Source organism: Argopecten irradians, chromosome 2, assembly GCF_041381155.1.
Source record: "Argopecten irradians isolate NY chromosome 2, Ai_NY, whole genome shotgun sequence".
Taxonomy (NCBI): Eukaryota; Metazoa; Mollusca; class Bivalvia; order Pectinida; family Pectinidae; genus Argopecten; species Argopecten irradians.
In genome coordinates, this window is record NC_091135.1 from 46,226,359 (window position 1) to 46,234,215 (window position 7,857).

The window sequence follows — 7,857 nt, forward strand, 5'->3', positions numbered from 1 at the left end:
CATAACTTACTTCGATATTTTTTCCAAAAATCAGTAACAAATAAGAAACATAAAACATAACAGTTACGTTTTTGTTCCGTTATCGAGCAAGTATTACCGACAATGACCTTTACTCGGACATTGATATTCTCTGCCTATAAGCCCACCACTATGACGGAAAATGTGCCCTAAATTTTTCGCGGTCACATGACCAAATCAACATTTTATACCTCCTACCCAGAAGAGTTCCTTGTATCCCGGAATTGGCGTATTCTCTTCGTTTATCATCCATCAAACAAGTAAATTTATTATTCCATTTGACTTTATACAATTTTGTGTTACAACATTTGTAGATATATCTTATCACCAAGGTTCCCTTCAATTACATTATGCTATCCATAAAACATGAAAAATTGCAGAAGAGTGTCCTTCGAAGCACATTATTTTAAGTTTGTGTTTTTTAATATCTTTTATCCGCTTTCGGTCATTGGTTTTATTTAATTTGTCTTCTAAAGTATATCACTGATGGACATTGAAACATAAAATCATTTTTCTATTTTGAGTGACACGAAATTGAACGAAATAAATTTTCCTTTAAGTCTTACCTTATCAAACCTAACAGACCGAACGCTTTATCCTAGTGCAACTTGAACACTTTGTGGAAGGGGGAAGCAGCACTGGCCGTGAGGGGTGATTTGAATGCGAACTCGAAGGAATATTGCACTATCATATAGATGTTTTGGTAAGGATATGTAGTTAAACAGAAACAGATGTTTTTGTTGTAGAAAACATGCTAACTGTGGGTTGAGTTTCAAGGTTATCAGGACGAAGATCAACAGTGAACATTTACAGCTGGTGTCAAAGCAGGCGAGAGCACTCAAGGGCATTCGTCACATTACAAGAATGATGCCAAGGACATTTGTTATAAAGAAAGCAACAAGGGCAATGTGATATCAGTTGGATGAATAAGGTAAATATAATATCGAAGGAGTGGCAAGGGACAACTTCATACCAGAAGAGTGTAAGAAGGATAAAGGAGGAGTGTTGATTGGTTGGGTTAGGTTATACGTCCCACTATAACAATGGTCATTTTAGGATGACCTCTCACGTATGCCAGTGAGTTGCGTGTATGCAGTACGTGCGTGATTTGGGAGACTGTGATAGTGTTGTGAATCTCTCTAAGAGTGTGGCTCTTGTCCTTTTTATAGTGTCATCTCACCCAACCAGATTACTCTGCTGATAACGGGCCAACAAGCTCACTGTAAGCTGGTAGATAAGCCAGGGGGTAGAACCCAGAGCCTTCCTCAACCGAAGGTTAAAAGTGAGGTGGTGTCAAGGGAGGCGTTTGGAGGATCGCGTTTTACATGCAATGGGGGCAGCAAGTACAATCATAACGCGGTGCAGGCAGGGCAGGGAATATCAACACATTAATTAATCAAATAATTAATGAACAGCACGGAAAAAGTTTCACTGCAACTGAGGTTGACATTAGATACCAATCAGTCACATTTATCACAACCAACACGTTGCCGTATCAACATATATCCGATATCTAATCTATATAGTATTGCCATCTAACATATACACACTACTTGTATGTGAGGAATTTTAATGATAACAAATAAAGGTAAAATGGGGGAACATCTTTGTCGTGGTTAATTATTATTAACAACTTTTTAATATGAAAATATGGTAACGTGTGATATATTAGCTGTGCCTGAAAGCTGACTTTGTATATTTATTCTGCAACTGTCCCACATATACTGACTGATATATCTACTGCCGGATAAACTTGTGCTTTATCCGGCCGTCAATATAAAATGCTTAATTCGTCAATTATATGATCACGTGAATTTGTTCCACGTCTGAAGGGACTTGTTCTAACTTGACCCAGAACTTTAATCCTCCGGTGAATGAAACGTCATTCAGGCCCGCTAAAAAGTGACGTCATTTTCACAATATCGAAAATCTCGTATGGCTTCATCGTCTTTTTCTTGGCTCATGGCGAAGGTATATACTGTAGAGTGATTCTTTGATGGGTAACTTCTGTGTTTTGAGTATTTCCATATTGTTTCAGTGATCTTACAAACGGAATAGAATAGACTGGATTATCTGCCTTAGTACCAATTCTCTCCGCTTTGCTGCGCACATAAATACTATTTTTGTACTTTTGGAGCGAACCCTAGCGGAGAGTAGAAAAACTACGGCAAGTAATCCAGTCTAGGAATAGAATTACTGCTACTGTTTGCGAATGCGATTATATATTTACCACGGTAGTAAAAATGACTACACTCTCATTCGATTTAGCGAATTAATCGTTTCCTCCGCATGAAAGAAGCTTCGAGCGTCGAGCTCAACCAAGTAAATAACTGGCATTTTGCTTTCGTTTTGAATGGCATAATGGTGTCAGAATAAACAGAACACACGGTTAGTATTTTGCAATACAAGGTTTATTTTGGCACTCGACACGGAAATCCGAGATGACTCGGCAAAGCCTCGTCATCTCGGCTTTCGTTTTTCTCGCACCAGGATATACCTTCTATTGAAAGAACTAATAATGTATCATCTATCAATGTACTTTTGAAATTATTCCTTAGTTACATTTATGTAACCTGATAAATCGGTTGATAATCTCCTGCCAGATTGGATAAACGTGTTATGTGTATACTATATATGAAACAGGAAGTCAACATGCGAGATATAATTACCTGTACATGACGATGGTCAGCTGCATTTACATCAGTCTAATTGAGACCCTAACTATATTTCTGTTTCAACACTGGACACACATGTCCATTCTATGGTGGCTGATATGTGCCATTTCGTTATTTCGTTATTTCGCCTTACAAAGGCGATAATCATCGTCTTTTCGCCCCGCTAATCATCGTCTTTTCGCAGCGCCAGAACGAAATAACGAAATTATTTCAGTCGCTAATTAGCGACGAGAAATATTTCGCCCCGCTGTTTATCGTTTTTCAATCCGATAATCTTCGTCTTTTCGCCTTCGCCACGCGCGCGAAAAGACGATAATCTTCGTCTTTTCGCCTTCGCCCCGAGCGCGAAAAGACGATAATCATCGTTATTTCGCCTTCGCCCCGCGCGCGAAAAGACGATTATCTTCGTCTTTTTGCCCGGGCACTATTGCAAATAGTAGCCATGTGTGTAGCCAATCAGAAATTCAGTATTTTGTCACGTGATGTACTTAGGGTATTTAGTTAACGATATATGCCTATATTTGTGATATTTTTAGGTCGGTTTTGCAATACGTATTGTTTGAACTAGTATACTTACTCCACTGATTAAAATCATCATTCTTTAAAGACGGCATAAGAATGACATAGGTATGTTTTTGTGTCAATGAAAACAATGCATTTAACTTCATACAAAATGCAAATGATCATCATGATATATCATGCTACTGCATGGATTTACAGCGTTACAGTTATTTATACTTTTTTAGATTGAAGAAGTAGCTCTGAAAACGTAAATGTCTCAAAGGTACACATCCTTGCAGACTTGTGGAGAAGAGGAAGGAGATGACCAAAGGCGTATCCTTTACATTTTGCACTATTATCTGCGCATGTAAATGCGGAAGCGAAAAAACGAAGATTATCGTCTTTTCGCGCGCGGGGCGAAGGCGAAAAGACGAAGATTATCGGATTGAAAAACGATAAACAGCGGGGCGAAATATTTCGCGTCGCTAATAAGCGACTGAAATAATTTCGTTTTTTCGTTCTGGCGCTGCGAAAAGACGATGATTAGCGGGGCGAAAAGACGATGATTAGCGGGGCGAAAAGACGATGATTATCGCCTTTGTAATATCAGCCATCACACCATTCAGATATACTAATTCATATATATGGACAAAATGGAAATTACAAACGACAGTTTGATAATGTTCAAAGTATCAAATACGTTTACCGTGTGTTCAGTACGGATTCAACCATGAAGTGACCGGTGACCTCGCAGTCTACTCCCGCTGTTCGGCCAGTTTACACTGACTAGCCAGCATTAATGAAGGAGCCAGCCAAATATAGCGTATCAGACTACTAAACTCCGTCCGGATTGGACCAGTCGCTACCAATTTGATCTAGTTTTCAAAACTTAACAACGATTTTGGTATTCTGGGGGCAATTCTGATATAATCGAAGTTTATGGATGTTACTGCATCGTTGTCTTCTTTCAATACAAGATTTCTCGATTTTGTTTGTTTGATTAATTAACGTCCCATCAACAGCCATGGTCATGTAAGGACGGCCTCCAATGTATGCAGTGCTTGTGTGTATGTTGTGCAAGGTGCGTGTTTTGGGAGACTGCGGTATATTCGTGTTATGTCTTCTTCTATAGTGGAACTGTTGCCCTTTTTATAGTGCTATATCACTGAAGCATGCCGCCGAAGTTACCAAGCAACACACCCCACCCGGTCACATTATACTGACAACGGGCGAACCAGTCGTCCCACTCCCGTTATGCTGAGCGCTAAGCAGTAGCAGAAACTACCACTTTTATAGACTTTGGTGTGTCTCGGCCAGGGGACAGAACCCAGAGCCTTCCTCACAGGGGCGAGCGCTCAACTAAAGGCCAAAAGTGAGGTGGTGTCAAGGGAGACGTTAGGAAGAATAAAGTAATTTAGGAAGAAAGAAAAGATAAGATCCTAAATTTAGTCGCCTCTTACGACCATGCAATAGGGGCAGCAGGTACAATTCTAACGCCCTACCATTTCTCGATAATTGGGTGGACATGTTGTTCAATTGTTAATGGATCCGTTTTTTCAATGTAAGGGGAATAACCCCTTCTACATGTAAATTGGTGTTGAAAGTCGATGTTGAATTAATGCTCGGCTAACGGGCTTGTTTTCATGAGCAATGAACCCTGTAGCACACATCCAAGACACCTGTATTTCTTTTAAAAATATTTTTGGGACAAATGTATAATCCAGGTCCAGGTGAACGTAGTCGTGAGAGAAACGTGATGTACGGGGATTGTCATCAAAGTAACGGCTTAGAAACGATTTGTGTCAATATACATGCTAAATTTCATTCCGTAAGTATCCGCGGATACAATTTTACATGCAGTTATCATAAATATCTTCTGTAAATAAAGCAGCCCGTGTCATTATCAGATGGTGATCACTGTTAACATAATCTACAATGGTCATGAGCTATTCCACAGATAGAGTTATGCACCATGACGTAAAGGACGACTTTGGGATAATAACTTTCCTTTTCTTCCTAATTTCTCTCTTAATTGACACTAGTCCGCTAAACATTCCTATATTATCAGGTCTTTTCCTAATATATAGCTAGCTTGCGTTTCCCATCAAAAACATGGCATCGGCATATGTCTAATGCATCATATATTTACACATACCTATTTATCGGAATCTTGTGCACTACATTGTGGCCCTGGCGTTAGTAAGTTAGAATTAGCCGACTAAATTTAGGATCTTATCTTTTCTCTTCTTCCTTACTTCCATGACACCACCCCAGTTTTGGACTTCAGTAGAGCGCTCGTCCCTGTGAGGTACGTTATGAGTTCTGTCCCCTGGCCAAGACACAGCATAATCTAACAAAGAGGTAGTTTCCATTCCTGCTAAGCGCTCATCATTGATGTATGCACTGCCGGTAGGGCGTTAGAATTGTACCTGCTGTTCCTATTGCATGATCGTAAAAGGCGACTACATTTAATATATGATCTTCTCTCTTCTTCCTAACTTACTTGGTGCTACTTAATGTCTCCTTTGACACCACCTCACTTTTGGCCTTCTGTTTTGCGTTCGCCACTTTGAGGAAGGCTCTAGGATCTGTCCAATGACCGAGACACACCAAAGTCTATAAAAGTGGTAGTTTCTGCACTTGCTTAGCGCTCAGCATTAAGGGAATGGGATGACTGGTTCGCCCGTTGTCAAGTCTTTCAGAGAACAACCAACTAAATAATTTTACATAGACCATGAATGACCAGAATGTCTATTACCTAAAGAGTCAAGCCAATCAATTTTCGTTAAACAGAGGTTGTATAGCCATGATGCTCGCCGCAAACAAACGTGTGTTTGGGTGTTTGGGTTTTGTAAACGGTCTCACCCACGCACACAACACACTGCTTGAACTGTCTGTCCTTAAAAGGACCCGAACTGATGTTTGTTTGATTGATTAATTAACGTTCTATCAACAGCCAGGTCATGTAAGGACTGTCTCCCATGTATGCGGCGTTTTACGTATGTGTAGTGCGTGGTGTGTATTTTTGGAGACTGGTATATTCGTGTTTCTTGTATAGTGAAACACAAGCCCTTTTTATAGAACGATGTCACTGAAACTTGCTGTCGAAGACATCAAGCAACACACCCCACCTGGTCACATTATACTGACAACGGGGGAACCAATCGTCCCATACCCTGTATAGTTTATTTGTGAATTCATTCTTTGCCATAGATGCAATACATTTTATCATGTCTGTCCTGCAGGAAGGACATTCGGATTGTACCTACTACCCCTATTGCGTGAACGTAAAAGGCGACGGAATTTAGAATTTTACTTTATACTTTTCCCTAACTAACGTTTTCCTTCCTAACGCCTTTACTCACTATGATACCGCATTACTTTTGGTCTTTTGTTGAGTACTCGCAAATGTAAGGTAGTCTCAGGGTTCTGTCCCTTGGCCAAAATACACATAAGTCAATAAAAGTGGTAGTTTCTATTCCTGCTTAGCGCTCAGCATACCAGGAGTAGGGCGACTGGTTCGGCCGTTGTCAATATAATGTGACCGATGGGGATGTTGCATGGTGCTTTCGACAGCATGTTTTAGTGATATATCACTATAAAAGTGGCAAGGAGTTCCACTATACAAGAACAAACAACACGAATATAACGTAATCTCCCAAAAAGCTTATCGCTCACTTCATACACGCAACACACCGCATACATGGGGAGGCCGTCCTTACATGACCCTGGCAATTAATCAGACGTACATTAATCAACAAACAAACTAAAGCTGAGATAACCATCTCTGTCGAGTGGCGAAGTCCAGAATACCGTATGTTAACACACTCTTGCTGGTTTTTAGAAGATGAATTGCGATATGAGATCATGGCAGAAGCACTGGTCGATGACATTAGATGTTTGACACGACAATCTTCCCTAAACACATTATTCTCGATAAATTTGCTTTATTTGATCATACACTATCCACTTTTCCCACCATAATGAAGTGCCATCTCACTGAAACAAAACAGGCACCTATCATCTGGTCAAATCAACTTATAACGGCAAAACCAGCCCCCTTTCTGCCGAGCGCTAAGCAGGCACAGAAACTACCACTTTTATTTGTGTTTCGGCCAAGGGAGAGGACCCAGGTCCTACCTCACGGTGGTATTTTGTGCGCCTGCTTAGAGCTCAGCATAAAGGGAGTGGGACGACTGGTTCGCCCCGTTGTCAGTATTATGTGACCGGGTGGGATGTGTTGCTTGGTGTCTTCGGCGGCATGCTTCGGTGATACAAAGTCTCACTGAATTAATAGGTTTGATTTTAAGTTTAGTATTTAACAAGCAAACATCAGTTGCGAACATTAGATTTTAAAAGTAACGCTTCTGAAACTGGTACTTTTATAAATATTCTAAAACGGCGCTTATCATTTATTTCTCTTAAAAAAATTAAATTCATTTTACAACATTAACTCTGTCATATTACTGTAAAGAATATAAAAAAAACTATTATCATCCTTTTGATTAATGTTTTTGGTTCCCGTATCGAATCATAAAACGTCTCATCTGCTTTCTAAAGTATACTTACGTTTCTAATACATTGTATATTGTGTGAAGTGAAGTACTAACACCAATACCACGAGTTGTCCGCCTTTACACACACCGACAAGGTGGAAGCTACA